This window comes from Panthera pardus, unplaced genomic scaffold (assembly GCF_024362965.1).
Source record: "Panthera pardus isolate Hobbes unplaced genomic scaffold, ASM2436296v1 HiC_scaffold_15, whole genome shotgun sequence".
Lineage (NCBI taxonomy): Eukaryota > Metazoa > Chordata > Mammalia > Carnivora > Felidae > Panthera > Panthera pardus.
In genome coordinates, this window is record NW_026526710.1 from 43,465,760 (window position 1) to 43,482,296 (window position 16,537).

Sequence of the window (16,537 nt, forward strand, 5' to 3'; positions counted from 1 at the left end):
GCCTCACTGAGCACACCTATCTTCCGATTACTGGAGCTCCTGAAACAGAGTCAAGGATTGAGGTTCTAGGGTCCTCTATGGCAATATTTGGTGTCGCTTTTAGTGTGGCTTGCTTGCTTTTACTTCCTACAAATACTTAGACGTACAAATACATGCAGAAGCATACACTCCAGGGCGCCCGGGTGGCTCAGTCAGGTAAGTGTCAGATTCAGCTCAGGTCATGATCTCGTGGCTCGCAGGTTCGAGCCCCACATCAGGCTCTCTGCTGTTGGTGCAGAGCCCGTTTTGGATCCTCTGTCCTCCTCTATCTCTGCCCCTCCCCTGCTTGCATCTCTGTCTCTCTCTCTCTCTCTCTCTCTCAAAAATAAATAAATTTTTTTTTTTTTTTAAAAAGAATCACACTCCATTTGTGCCTTGATAACTCACATAGCCGTTCTTCACTTGGACATGATTGCTTCCTGTAAGCCTTACCAACACTGCCCCCACAAGCCTCATTAGGGGTAGTTGTCTCTTATACCGTTCTCCAGCATTCTGCGCCTACATCCATCAGAGCACTTATCACCATGTATTATAATTGTGTGTTTGTTGACCCCCGAACCATTTGTCTATGAATTCCTTGAAGGCAGAGATTATTGTTTATTGCCCTTTCACTTATGATTCATATAATGCATAGCCCACAGTAGGAATTCAGTATATGTGTGTTAAAGTGATGAATGGATACATATGTGTGCAGAACTGTATCAGGATTTGAATGTATTTTTCCCATTCTTCTGATTTTTTAAAGCTTATTTATTTATTTTGAGAGAGAGAGAGAGAGCACGCAAATATGAGTGGGCGAGGGGCAGAGAGAGAGAATCCCAAGGAGGCTCAGCACTGTCAGTGCAGAGCCTGATGCGGGGCTCGAACCCACGAACGGTAAGATCATGACCTGAGCTGAAACCAAGAGTCAGATACTTAACTGACTGAGCCACCCAGGTATCCCTTGATTTCTTTATCGGTTTTCATAAATTGTTTCTAAGTTTGCAAGAATTATAGAAGCTGCTGGTGACCATTTCAAATAATTTAGAGTACAGAAAGAGGAAAAAATGCATCTTCTTTTACTCTTCCTCATTAGTCCCACTCTACTCCTCCAGAGGGAACCACTGTGAAAGCCTTTTCTTTGCGTTTATAAACATATACTTAATACATCAACAAAAATATTTTGAAAAACACGACAGGGTTATATTTTAGGTATTGCTCTGCTCTTGCTTATTTTTTTCCTACCTAAAGCATAAAGTATCTCATTCTTGTTTATAAGTCCAAAATGTTTATTTGTGTCGGCATTCACTTTCCTATTAATTGATTATGAAAATGTTCCACACACTTGTTTAAAAAAATCAAACAGTGCAGAAGGTATAGGGTGAAAAGTAAAATCGTCTTTTTTCATTGCTCCTCTTGGGCATTCCGTATCTCAGTGGTGAACAGTTGTAATCACACCTCGTTTTATTGCTTTGGGTCGTTATCCCAACAGTTCCAAATTACTTCTTAATTTCCTAACATTAGATAGTATCTATCAACTTGATAAGAAAGGTGAAGAATTTAGTGCCTTTTTAAAAAGTTTATTTATTTATTTTGAGAAAGAGAGAGAGCATGTGCATGCATGGGGGTGGGGTGCAGAGAGAGAAAGGGACAGAGAATCCCAAGCAGGTTTCAGGCTGTTAGCGAAGAGCTCCACGCTGGGCTCGAACTCATGAACTCATGAGATCATGACTTGAGCTGAAGTTGGACATTTAACCTACTAAGCCACTCAAGCTTCCCAAGAATTTAGTGCTTTTATTCTACTTCCACTTCAGCTCTTGACTTTCTTTCTGTCTATGTTTAGTTGCTTCAGGGGTTACACCGATAACCTTATATAAAGCCCTTACAATTCTATCTTGCACAGCACCTCGGCCGGCTGTGTACTTGGCAGATGTTAAAGCATCTGCACTTCCCTCTCCCTGCCCTGTCTCAGCTATGACATCACTGTCCGGGTTTATGGTATTTACCTCTAGAACTTAGCAGTTTCCCCGCTTCTCCGGTGCCATGCTTCTGCTTTTGGTATCCAGACATTAGATAAGATTTCTTGTTTGTTAATAACACCTATCTTGTTATTATGGTTGTTATAAACCGATTCTTTTGAGGCTATCTTTTTCGCTATCTCAGTGGGGCTTTTGCGGGGGTAGGGGGAGGGTAGAGATACACACTTAGCCTGCCATCTTGAACTGGGCTCTCCCCTGCTTCTTTTGAAGGTGATTATTTCTTTCGGACAAATGTGTTAGCATTTCTTAATTCTGAAAGCCCATAAGTATAATTGTGATGGTGACCTGAATTGTGTTAGGAAGAATTTAAGGATTTGGGACCGTGTCAGTCAAGATTGCTATTTCCATGCCTTCGCTGTAACTCACTACAGTTTTTCTTATCCACCACCTCTACTTTGCTTCCTAATAAGCAATAATAGCAAAGTTCTTCTACAGATAATGATCTATTTTTTCTGTACCGTAAGTGTCAAGGAATTCAAATTACTTGTATCATAAACTATTGCCTCCATTTGTTCTTGTGTCCTATCTTCCCAAGTAAACAGTAAACTCAAGAATCACAAGGAGCTTCTGAGGCTGCATTTTGTCTTCTTTTAAAAATTCCTTCCTAGCGAAGTGCGTGGCAGGTAGCGGGCATATGACTTGCTGAATGTAAGTGAACTGACCTCGGCAGTTGATTCTTCATTGCAGACTTCTAGGCTCCACACCTTGGGAATAGCATGACTTTACCCAGTTTGTCCCTAGGTCATTGTATGAAGGAGCCCTTGAAATGCTGAGAAACTCCCTTTTAATGCTAATTATACATGACTTCTCTTCCCCTTCTTTGGATGCCGATATTAAATGCAACAGGGAAACTGATTTCAATTACAGTGGATGCCTTAGCTTTCTAGTTCATCAAATTACACACACACACACACACACACACACACAACTTCCGTGGAGGTTATCCAGTGTAATTCTTAGTACTGGGGAGCACGAACAGGGTGCCAATTACTTAAGAAGTGCTCATTAGGAATTAGAAAGCAAATATAATTACCACATGCCAATTGCATAGGAAATAAGAATGCTTTTCAACAAAGCCGGGCTTATTTTATATGTCCCATATAGCTCCCACAGGATCTGTTCTTACATGTTTTGCTTTCTTTCTTTTTTTTTTTTAACTCCACCAGAGACTGAATACATATGGAAGACAAAGACATAAGAAGTGATAAACGTACTAGACTACAAATTCCTTATTTGTCTTACTCCATTGTATCTCAGCACCTTGCTGTGTGCACTGTAGGCACACTACACATACTTAATGGATCTTTTTAATACCTATGGTAGAAAGGAAGTTCCTTTTTTGCAACGTGGGGCTTTTTTTTTTTTTTTCCTGCCATCACAAAACAGGCATCAAAAGGCCTGCATGTGCTAGGGTGATATTTAAATTTAGAAAAAGTTTGAGAGCTAGAAATTACTTGAGTGATTAATAATCCACCCCACCCCCCACCAACTTCACAATGGGTATAAATGATGTTCAGTGTGACAATGTGACAACAAGACCAGAAAGCCCCTTGTCTTAGATTCCTACAATCTCCACTTCGTTGGAATCACTGTTAGGCAAGGTCTTTTTCAAACATTCCTCTTGTATCTGCCCTGAACTTCACCCATATTTACTCCCCAGCTAGTGTCCAAAAATGCTGTCTTACACACTTGGCATAAGTGATTCGTATTTTTTTTGTTTTGTTTTGTGCCTGACCTTAGGTACTAATTAAATTAGACAACTATTTTGCAGATGCCTATGGAGAAAACAAAACTGTAACAGTTTTCAATAACCACCATCGGGAGTGTTCAACCTGATAAGAAGTTTACTTAGGGGTTTCTGTACTGCGTCCTCTAGGAGGCTTAATTTTCTTCGTAAAAATTAGTTGTGCTCTATTTAAAATATAAATGTTATGTACAGGTGCCTGAGTGGCTCAGTTGGTTGAACGTCTGACTCTTGGTTGATTGTCTGACTCTTGATTTTGCCTCAGGTCATGATCCAGGGTCATGGGACTGAGCCCCGCATCAGGTTCCACACTGAGCATGAGCCTGCTTAAGATTCTCTTTCTCCCTCTTACCCCACGCTCTCTCTTTCTCTCTAAAATAAAATAAAATAATAAAATAAAATAAAAATTATAAACATTATATAGAAATAGTTTTGGAAAAAAGTCAGTTTTCCATAAATTACATGCAAAAATCAGAAGTTATTTCACACCATGAAAATTTCATGTTCTCATTCCTCATTAGCATGCAGAAACATTCAGTAATGATGAAGTAGTCCATAAATGCCCAAACTAGAGCTTGAGCACAACAGGTAGGCACCTAAGTGCTTTATTTTTGACTTTGGGTCAAAGTAAAAACTTTTGCTTTGGGCACCCAAGCAGAGAAACTGCTTCGTCCAGCTTAAGAGTCAAAAGCGAAGCACTTAGGTGCCTACCTTTGTTCTCATGCTCCGGTTTGGCCATTTCTGGACCAGTTCATCATTGGTGGTTAGGTGTTTGGTCATCGAAAGGGCCTTATTTATCCTTTGAGTCATGGAAGAAGTGTAAGACAATGAAGAAAATGTGAGCTGCTCCCAACTCCCACCCCCTTTTGCCTTTTCTCCTCCATCTATCCAGCTGCACGGAGACATTAGCCAACAGTAACCTGGTCCTCACTGATGCTCTCTGAAGCAGTAAGTTCTATTTGCAGTAAGACTTTCCATATTTATGAGGCTCCACCTGCCCAATGCCTTGTGGGGGATTTATGAAGACAGGTGACTCATCCAGTCGGCAACTGTGTATTGAACACTCACCATATGCCAAGCCCGGTTCTAGGCTCTGGGAATAAACAATGAGTAGGACAGACAAAGTTCCTGCCCTTGCGCTGATGGGGAGATAGACAAGAAACACGTGAATCTATAACGCAATGGCAGGTGTCCTGAGTGCAATGAAAGAAAACAAAACAGGATTAGCAGAGACATTGATGACTGAAAGGTACTCAGGATATGCCCAGTGACTCTAGGGCTCAGTGAATGTGTTGTGTGATTCTGGCGTGAACTTGGCACCTTAATCATTCAAGTAGAGCTATATTGTGGTAAGGACAGGACACGCTGTAGTGACCAATGCTTCAGGACAAGCAGAGACTGGGGCCAGGCCTTTCTTTACTGCAATGGAGGATGTGATTTATTATTATTGTTATTACTGTAACTATTGGTATTACCACTGTTGGCCTTGGCAATGAAGTTCTCCCTTGTTTCATAATCTGATTTTAAAAGAGGCCATTGAAATTCATAGCTCAGAGGACATTTTGGAGGCCATGAAACAGAATGGTTTAGAGCAGAGGTCAGTGAACTATGGCCCACATGCCAAATCTAGCCCACTTTTATGCTTTTATGTCTGTCTTGTAAGGTCGAGGCTTTGTTTTGCTTTGTTTTTTTTTTTTTTTTTTTTTTAATATTTTTAAGTGGCTGGGAAAAAAAATAAAAATAAATACAGTTTTTGTGTGACATGTTGCAGATTATGTGAAATTCACATTCTGGATGTCCGTAAATAAAGTTTTATTGGAACACAGGCGTGCTCATTTTTTAAGGTATCGTTGATGGCTGCTTTTGTGTCACAACAGAATTGTTGAACAGCCGTGATGAACCATAGTTCATGACGCCTTAAATACTTATGATTTGGCCCTAAAGACTTGGCTGACCCTTGATTATGAGTATGGGCTCAGCAAGGAACTGGCTACAGCATTTATGATGTGTGCTGAAAATAGAATACTATAGCCACAAAAAAGAATTAGATAAATCTCTATAATTGCTACAGGAAGATGTTTGTGATATGTTAAGTAAAACAAACAAAAGCAATTTAAGTGCAGTAGATTTGGCTTCTCCAAATATTCTACAATGATATAAGCTTCATTAGGGCAGCCCTTGGTCTGTGTCATTCACTGTTGTACCTAGAACTTCATGACCCATAGAACACTCAATAAATATTGGTTGAGTAAATAAATGAATGACTATCACAAACATCTAGGGAGTTAAAGAAAAAGAAAAGATTTATAATTTTGGCTACATGAAAACTTAAAAAATTAAAAAAAATATTTCTTTTGCATGATAAAAACCATCATGATCGGGGCGCCTGGGTGGCCCAGTTGGTTAAGTGTCCATCTTCGGCTCAGGTCATGATCTTGCAGTTTGTGGGTTCGAGCCCTGCGATGGGCTCTGTGCTGGCAGCCAGAGCCTGGAGCCTGCTTTGGTTTCTGTGTCTCTCTCTCCCTCTGCCCCTCCCCTACTCACCCTCTGCCTCTCTCTCTCTCTCTCTCTCAAAAATAAACATTAAAAAAAAATTTTTTTAAAAACATCATAAGCCAAATCAACAGACTAATGATGAACCTCAAAAAAAAAAAACAACCCAAAAACAAAAAAAACAACGCACCAAGGACCTATTCCTTAATGAGCTTATAGAACTCAAGAACAACAACAGCAATGGAATGGAAAAGTGCGCAAAGGATATCATCAGTCAATTCGCAGAAAAGGAACTGCAAATGGCTCTTCCCTCTGGTTACTTATAAGAGAAAAGAAAATTAAACTAAATTTAAAAGAGATTCTCTTTTTTCAACTCCCAGCTGATGAAAACATACTGTGCTAGTGGAATTGCAAATTGGCAAGTTTCTAGGGAGTACTACTTGACAACATCTAACCAGAATTTATTTATATTTATATTTTTTCTTTTTTCTTTTTTTTAATGTTTATTTATTTATTTGTTGAGAGAGAGAGAGAGAGCAAGCAACCGGGGAGGGGCAGAGAGAAAGGGAGAAAGAGAATCCCAAGCATGCCCAGGCGCTGTCAGCTCAGAGCCCAACATGGGGCTCGCACTCACGAACTATGAGATCATGACCTGAGCCAAAACCAAGAGTTGGACACTTAACTGACTGAGCCACTCAGTCTCCCCTAACCAGAATTTTGACCTAGTTACTTTAATTCTAAAAAGTCATCCTGTAAAATATTCACATTTGAAATGATACAAGTGCACAGCTATTTATTACATCATTGTTTACAGTCTCCAAATATTGAAAATAACCTAAATGTCCATCAGTAGGAGAAATGCATTAATGGGCAATCTAAAAAATACCATGCAGACCTAGAAAAGAATGAAGCAGCTTTTCATGTACAGATATGGAAGGATCTCCAAATTACAGTAAGTGAAAAAGGGATAAACATTGTGTATAGAATAATAAAGTTTCTTGCAAAAAGAAGAAAAAAGTATTCATATGGAGTCCTTTGCACAGAACACCTTTAGAAAAATACAGAAGAGATTGCTAACAGTGGTTGCCTTTGGAAAGGGGACCTATTTGGCTAGGGAACAGGGAGGAAGGGAGTCTCACTTTACTTCCTATCTTTGAATCCTTTTGATATCATTTTTTTTTCAGTTTACTTTTTTTAGTAATCTCTATACCCGATGTGGGCCTCAAACTCACGCCTCTGAGATCAAGAGTTGTATGCTCTTCCAACAGAGCCAGCCAGGTCCCCTGATATCATATTTAATAAGTATAATTAATGTTGAAATACGAATTGTATGAGCATCATTTTTTTTTCATTTTAGAGAGAGCGAGCGAGCTGGGGAGAGGGGCACAAGGAGAGAGAAAGAATCAGAGAGATTCTCTAGTGGCTCCAGTGAAGCCCAACGCAGTGTTGGATCCCATGACCCTGGGATCGTGACCTGAGCAGAAATCAAGAGTCGGATGTTCAACCAATTGAGCCACTCAGGCGTCCTGTGTATGAGCTTCATTTTGAAAAAAATAAAAAATAAAAAACCAAATATGTATACATAGGAAAATATGAAAGAATATATACAATTACCATTAAGGAAACTTTCGCCTTTAAAATATGTATTTCTATAATGTTTAATAGTGGATAGGTAGTAATTTTTAAAAAGTTATAATAAAGATACAAGAGAGCAAAAATGAGCATGGACTTCCGTATATTTATTCAGAGCACAGTAATTACCACAACAGACACTACAACCACCAAATCATCTAAAATATGCAATTTGGCTCCATGACTTTGTTCTATACAAATAGATACTATCTGATGTACTCTGCTTTATAGGAATTCAAAAGCACTTGGCCATTGATAAGTTGAATTAAGTTGGATAAAAGGTTCTTTCATCTGATCCTGTTATTGGCTGAGTCTTTTGCACCAAAGATACAGCGAGGTCACTATCATTTTGATCACATGACATTTTCTTAACAGTATTTTAGGAAATTAAAAAATATCCTTTCTGTTTAAGCCAGCTGTTTCGACAAGAAATAAATATTGGTGAGGATGTGGAGAAAAAGGAACCTTTGTGCACTGTTGGCAGGAATGTAAACTGTTGCAGTTGCTGTGGAAAACAGTATGGAGGTTCCTCAAAAAGTTAAAAATAGAAATACCATATCATCCAGTACTGGGTATTTACCCCCCAAAACCCAAAATACATATACATGCTATATTCATTATAGCATTATTTACAAAAGCCAAGTTATGGAAACAACCTTAGTTGTTAGATAAATGAATAGAGAAGATGTCACACACACACACACACACACACACACACACACACACACACAGAGGAATATTACTCAGCTGTAAAAAAGAATGAGATTTTGCCATTTATGACAACAAGATGGACCCAGGGGGTATTATGCTAAGTGAAATAAGTCAGAAAAAGACAAATACTATATGATTTCACTTACGTGTAGAATCTAAAAAACAAACTACAAAACCAAAACAAACTCATAAATATAGAGAACTAACCAGTGATTGCCAGAAAGGGGGGGGGGGGGTGAAATAGGTGAAGGGGATTAAGAGGTACAAACATGCTCTTTATTTATAAAAGAAGTAAGTCATGGGAATGAAAAGTGCAGCATCAGGAATAAAGTCAATAATATTGTAATAGTTTTGTATGGGACAGATGACCCTTATTATGGTGAGCATAGCATAATCTATAAAATTGTTGAATCACTGTTATACACCTGAAACTAATACAGCATTGTATGTCACCTATACTTCAATTTTTTAAAACAGGTTATTTAAGAAAAGACTTCTCAGTCTATCAGAATGCATGATCAACTCCTCAGGACTCTGGGGGAGAAGAGTAGGATAGCCTTAGTAATGGAACTACTTTTGCTGCATAGGGACAGTGCCCAGTCTGTCTTCCAAATGAATGCTGGGCTTACCTCAATTTTGAGTTTGGCTTGTTGTTTTAAATCCTCAAGTTAACATCAGTCCAAAGGTCAAGGGACAAGTCCTGCACAGGGACCTCTCTGTATTTGCCGATGGCATTTGGGTTTGGTGCCGACCCAGAATATTTCATCTAACTTGGGTCTTTTCTGGCCTGGACGACTAGGATCCCAGGGCAATAGTGGTTTGGTGTGAGAGTCTGAAGGTGCACCATGAGTGTCTTGGCAATATCCCGGACGGAGATTTCTTCGAGTGGATCTATGTGCATTGCCCAGTATAATAGCATTAGTAATAGCATTAGCTATGAAATGCAGCTAGCACAGATTGAAATGTGCTCTGTGTGAAAAACACATACTGAATTTTGAGGACTTCACACACACACACACACACACACACACACACACACTGAAACATCTCATTAATAATGTTTTATATTGGGGGCACCTGGGTGGCTTAGTCGGTTGCATGCCAGACTCTTGATTTCGGCTCAGGTCATGATCTCACAGTTTGTGAGTTCCAGCCCTGTGTCAGGCTTTATGCTGACAGCGTGGGGACTGCTTGGGAATCTCTCTCTCCCTCTCTCTCTCTGCCCCTCCCGCACTTACTCTCTCTCTCTCAAAATAAATAAACATTACAAAAAAGTTTTTAAAAAGCCATTAAAAAGTAATGTTTTGGGTACATATTGAAAAATAATATTTTGGATATATTGGGTTAAATAAAATGTATTAATGACATTCATTTCATCTCTTTAAAAAAAATTTTTTTCATGTGTCCACTAGAAAATAAACAATTGCATATGTGGCTTAGTTTCTATTTCTATTGCATAACACTGTGTTGGAGGGGTAGGACTTGCTGACTCACTCATTTGGCCACTCATTCAACAATTATTCATAAGGAGATGACCGTGTGTTGGGTGTGGTGCTGGGCCCAGTACAGCCTCTGCCTTCAAGGAGTTTTTGTGTAAGAACAGAGAAGATAAGAAGGCAGTTGAGAAGAGCATGGCCATTATGCACAGAGTGTTTGGCCGTGCCGTGGGTGGGGCATGCTGGGGAAGGCTGGGGGAGGGGAGGTTCCACGGTATACGAAATATGAATCGAATGCTGAAGACCTGGCAGGAATTAACCAGATTGGGCAAAGGAGGAATATGGGTGAAGGTGTTGCGGGCATGGGCGGCTGCAGGTACAAGCGTGGAGGCAGAGAGGAGGGAGCTTCCTTCAAGGCACAGCAGTGGTCCCACCCGCTGGGGTTTGGGGATGGACAGAAGTGGCTGTGGAAGGGACAGGCAGGTTCAGATGACCAGATGACCAGGAGGAACTCTGCCTTCGGCTGTTTCCTGCTTTGGAGTTTTGGGTGACCGTTCCTTACCCTGGTCTGATTTTCCATACCAGCCTGGAGGATTGCGTTGGGGAACCAGGTAGCAGGGCAAACTTAGCAAGAGCTCTGTGTAGCTGGGATTTACCATCGGCTGGAAGATTCATTCCGTGTTCATCTTGGTTACTGGCATGCTTGTGGTAACCAGTACTTTTTAGGAAATGCATTTTCATTTAGGGTAAGACCGCTATTCATACTGACAACTTTTCAAAGGTCAAGTGTACTGTCCAAATGGTATTGGTTTTTTTTTTTTTAACACCATATATATATATATATATATATATATATATATAGTTAATATAATTTATTGTCAAATTGGTTTCCATACAACACCGGATGCTCATCCCAACAAGTGCCCTCTTCAATGCCCATTACCCACTTTCCCTTCTCCCCACCCCCCATCAACCCTCAGTTTGTTCTCAGTATCCAAGAGTCTCTTATGGTTTGCCTCCCTCCCTCTCTGTAACTGTTTTTTCCCTTCCCCTCCCCCATGGTCTTCTGTTAAGTTTCTCAGGATCCACATATGAGTGAAAACATATGGTATCTGTCTTTCTCTGCCTGACTTATTTCACTTAGCATAATACCCTCTCTGGAGGTTCCTCAAAAAATCAAAAATAGAAATACCCTATGACCCAGCAATAGCATTACTTGGAATTTACCCAAGGGATACAGGAGTACTGATGCATAGGGGCACTTGTACCCCAATGTTTATAGCAGCACTTTCAACGATAGCTACGGAAATAATGGAAAGAGCCTAAATGTCCATCAACTGACGAATGGATAAAGAAGAGGTGGTTTATATATATAATGGAATACTACTTGGCAATGAGAAAGAATGAAATCTGGCCATTTGTAGCAATGTGGATGGAACTGGAGAGTGTTATGCTAAGTGAAAAGGTATTTTTAAAAAAATTTTTTTTACATTTATTTATTTTTGAGAAACAGAGTGAGGCAAAGCATGAGCGGGGGAGGGGCACAGAGAGAAGGAGCCACAGAATCTGAAGCAGGCTCCAGGCTCTGAGCAAGAGGTCAGGACAGAGCCTGATGCGGAGCTCGAACCCACGAACTGTGAGATCATGACCTGGGCTGAAGTTGGATGCCAACCGACTGAGCCACCCAGGCGCCCCTAGTGAAATGGTATTCTTTACCTGTACAAAGAATGAAATGTTTGACCAGGGCGCTGCAATACACCCTGGGGCCAGAAGTTGTGCTCTGCTATTTATTGAGTGACCGTCAGCAAGTTAGTCAGCGAGTGAGGGCCACTGCTCATTGCCCAATGAGGGGTTTCAACTTGATAATCTCTATTTTCCTTTCAGTTTTAACTTTCACGGAGCCTGGTAAATGGTGTGCACGCTAATAAAGAATCATCTAACTAGGAAAACTCCAGGTATAACGGCAAGAAGACAAAAGTGGGATTTCATTCAGTTTAATGATCCAAGTTGGAGAACTAATTACATATTTTACAACTATTATTCAAAATGTCACATTTTATTGAATTATGCTGTGTGATGCACCTGATTATTGTGGGTTTTTTGTAGCAAAATGTCAAAATGAGAGCAATAAGAACCTGTTGGACAGATGATTCCTGATAATTTTTAAATCTACCACATTTGTTTAAATGTGGCTATAACTTAAAAAAAAGTTTTATTTCATTAAATATACTATAAAATATTAAATAAACTAAGAAAACTAGCACAGTGTTGACCCAAAAGATTTTACAGTAGGGGCGCCTGGGTGGCTCAGTTGGTTAAGTGGCCAACTTCAGCTCAGGTCATGTTCTCCTGGTTCGTGGGTTCGAGCCCCACATCCGGCTCTGTGCTGACAGCTCAGAGCCTGGAGCCTGCTTTGGATTCTGTGTCTGCCTCTTTCTCTGCCCCTCCCCTGCTCATGCTCCATCTCTGTCTCTCAAAAACAAATAAATGTTTAAAAAAAAAAAAGATTTTACAGTAACTGTGGAAGCTCATGCAGCCTAACTCAATGGTCAGATGCCATCATGGAGCTCCTTTTGTGTGGAACATTCTAGAGTCCACTGTGGAATATAGTGCACAGTGCTGGGAAATACTAAAACAATATAGTGTAGAATAGTAGTATCAGGATGCCTTTATATTCCCAAAACTTATCAAAGACCCTCAAAAAAACTTTTGTCTACATAGGTTACATCTTCAATATTTATCATCTAAGAAATTTAAATGGAGAGAACACAATATATTTTTATGGGTAATAAAGCTATATTTTTCAAAACAAAAATTGAGTGAGAAATGTGGTATTATTTTACATTTTTTGCAAGTCTCTTTAATGTCTGCCTTCATAGAATACAGCTAGATTCTCACATCTAGTTCTGCATTCAGTCTGTTGCTATGTCCCACGTCTTGTGGCCTCTGGAAAACCCTGCTCTCACAAGTGTGAGATTAAGAGACAAATGATGACTAGTATTAGCGTGAACATAGTTTGACTCACAGGCCCCCTGGATGTTTTTTTCGAGGAACCCCAGGGGTCCCTGGACCACACTTTGAGAATTTCTGGCATAAAGACGAGCTCAAAAGAATTTGTATTCTGTGGAAAACAGTTTGAACATAGATGAAGTTTATCAATAAGTACGGGATTAATAATAAAGAGTGGCTGAGATGTTGGTCCTGGGGGACAACTGCACATAAGCCAGGTACAGCACTGAAAAATGAAATGGCCCCGGGTGGCAGTTGATATTAGAAACAAGGTAGTAGATATTTACAAAACCCATCATCATCGAAGAGCTGAAAACAGGAGTCTGGGGTTCATTCCATTTTCTTTTATCTCTCTTTTTTTAGGTTTATTTATTTATTTTGAGAAAGAAGGGTGGTGGGGGGAGATGGGCAGAGAGAGAGAGAGAGAATCCCAAGCAGGCTCCAATGCTGTCAGCACAGAGCCCGACGTGGGGCTCAGTCTCAGGAACTGTGAGATTCTGACCAGAGCTGAAATCAAGAATTGGATGCTTAACTGAAAGAACCACCCAGGTGCCCCAAATGTCAATCTTGACTGGTTTAAGCTCAACAGAAATTATTCCATCCCCTAGCTAGGTCAGAAATGGGCACACAAGGCAATTCTGTCCAGTGAGAGATGAGTTTACTGGAGAATTGTTATGTGCTCCTGCTGATAAAGATTTGTACGGGAAAAAAATAGCCCTTTTTTCTACTCCATGTAGTCATATTACAAGCGATACCTGGATCTGTGGCAGCCATCTTGTGAGCATGAGGGAAACCAAAATGAGAAGGCAGAACTGAAAGGAACCAAAGCTTCTGTTGTTGAGCCACTGAATTAGCAAGCCCTGGAACAACCCAACCTCAGGACTTCTTAAGTGACAGTGTATTTTTCTTATTTATTGGAAATATATTAGACTATTTTTCAGTCTTATTATTTCAGCCAAAAGCATCCTAAATGACATTGTTACTTATATTGCTCTAGTTAGAAATGTAGCTGATCAAGCAATACCTTAAAATGTACTAGTTGTTTTGTTTTGGCAAGGCTTCTCTTACAAACAATAAACTCAATCAGTCCTTCTTTTCTGCTTGTCTGGCATCATCGTACCTGCTGAAGAATGAATAGCTATTTGCACAGCAATGTTAAAAGTTTACATGATGTAACTGGAGATATTCACTTACTTAGGTTAGAGTTTATAGTCCCTAGTGGGTAGCAATTGCCTATATGCATTTTTGGTCTTTCTAATTCCAGAAATCTAGATCTGTAATATACAAGTATAGCATTTTATCATGTGTTCAGTAGATTTGGGCTAGGTACCATATTGTCCCTCTTACAGGGACTAATTTTAAAAGAAAACTATGTAAATAATGATTTCAAAAAATTTCCATGCCCAACAGTCCTGATGGCAAACTCCAACTCAGGGCTGCTTCTTTGACAGACCAAGAGAACTAATTATGGATTATCCACACTGAAGGTAGGTTAACGCTTTAGATTAGATGATGTATATGCAAATACTTGGAAAAACTAAATGATTTTCAACTTCCTTTACCCATCTTTTAAGGATTATTTTATCCTCCTTCAGAAAAGGTAACCAAAGATGAAGTCTCCCAGCTGATAAAAAGAGGCCCTGAACTAAGATTGAACCCCAGATCCACCTGACTGCAGAACCCAGAAGCACCCCAAACTCTACCCAAGATACTGGAATTACCCCTTTGCTTTACCATGGCCACCTGCCTGCAAAAACTGTAATATACAGCAAACTGACCAAAAGGTGCACAGAAGGAGAGAAGCAAAAGACCTCCATAATCTCCATACCTAGGAATCAGGTGTGCAAATTCTCTAGTAACTCTTAAATCCTATCAAATCCTGGGATAATGAATTATTTTAACATTACAGCCTAAAATTATACACTTACAAAGGAACCGTAACTATTTGTTACTCTAGCAACAAAGGATTAAACTTTCAGTTTCCATCTATTAGGAGTAGAATTGTCTCCATTCTTAAAACCCATATTTTAAAAAATTCCTTGTATTATGAAAACTTACAAACAGGTGTTGTGTTTTTTTCTCCCTCTGTTGGAAAAATAGTTTAAATAATCCTTAGAAACTGTGTAGTTCTTCTGCAGTGAAGTATGTGAAGATGCCTGTGGTCCTGAGAAAAGGCAACACATCCTTTGCAGAGAAAAACACAGTAACACGTTTTCAGTAACCAGAGCAAATCGGCCCAGCCAGCAAGCTGGAGTCCGGATGCTTCCCTAGGTTCTCCAAATCTGGCCCCCACAGGGCCAAGATTGATGGGTGGCTGCCCCCACACCACCATGAGCTCTTAAAGAACAGCAATTTTGGGGGTGCCTGGGTGGTTCCATCAGTTGAGCATGTGACTCTTGATTTCAGCTCAGGTCACCATCTCACGGTTTGTGGGTTTGAGCCCTGCGTCAGGCTCTGCACTGACAGTGCTGAGCCTACTTGGGATCCTCTCTCTGCCCCTTCCCTGCATATGCTCTCTCTCTCAAAATAAATAAATAAACAAACTTAAAAAAATATAAACAATTACTCTCCCTCTTTGATTATTACTCTCCCTCTTTTTTTGCCTTCTCAGGAGCTTTTCGAAGAACCACTTCTTCACACGTTGCCTGTCTACAGTTGCCTCAGACACTGCTCAGTGCATAGTGGCAGTTCAGATAGGTTCCTCTCTTTAGACACTGAAGCAAGAACTTTATCCCTGTGGGAAGCCCACCCCCCGCCACACACCAGAAAAGAAAAGAAAAGAAAAGAAAGGAAAGGAAAGGAAAGGAAAGGAAAGGAAAGGAAAAGAAAAGAAAAGAAAAACATGAAAAGGATCAAAACTCGGAATTCTGCAGTTACCTTAGGATTGTGCATTTGCAATATTTCCATGGCCAGCATGTCACTGAGCTATAAAGGTTTTGTCCCCAACATGTGCTCAGGGGTTCTACCTACTATGCTTCCTCTGCCTCCATCCAGACAAGCCTCCTGGATGAACTCACCGTCTATGCCTATGGACCATTCAACGTGAGACCATAGTCTCTACCTTCTCTCCTCCAAAGATCTTGACCTCTACACCATTTCGGCACCTACCCCCATGGCCACACCCCTGAAACTCTTCCAGCTTTGTATGCTCAACCATTACAATCCCCTTTGCTCTGCAAATCCCCATTTTCTAGTTTTCTCCTCTCCTTGGTGGTAGCTGATGGAATATGGGCAAATAAAACACAGGTTTGGGAACCTGAGAGATCTGGGTTTATAGTGGCTTTGCCACTTGTTAGTTGAATGATCTCAGGCAAATGACCATATTTCTGAGCCTCATATTCCTTACCTGTGAAAGAGGGATAATACCATCTATGTTTGGGATTGTAACGTGGGTTACGCTCCTGGGACTGAGGGCACCAAACACCCCACTTAGCTGATACTCAGTAAAGCTAGTT

General features: G+C 40.2%; 1 protein-coding gene across 1 annotated transcript in view; it reads right to left on the reverse strand.

The window, feature by feature from the left end:
• KCTD1 (potassium channel tetramerization domain containing 1) overlaps nt 1-16,537 on the reverse strand; it is a 186,496-nt gene that overhangs the window by 116,733 nt on the left and 53,226 nt on the right. The gene's annotated exons all lie outside the window — the stretch shown is intronic.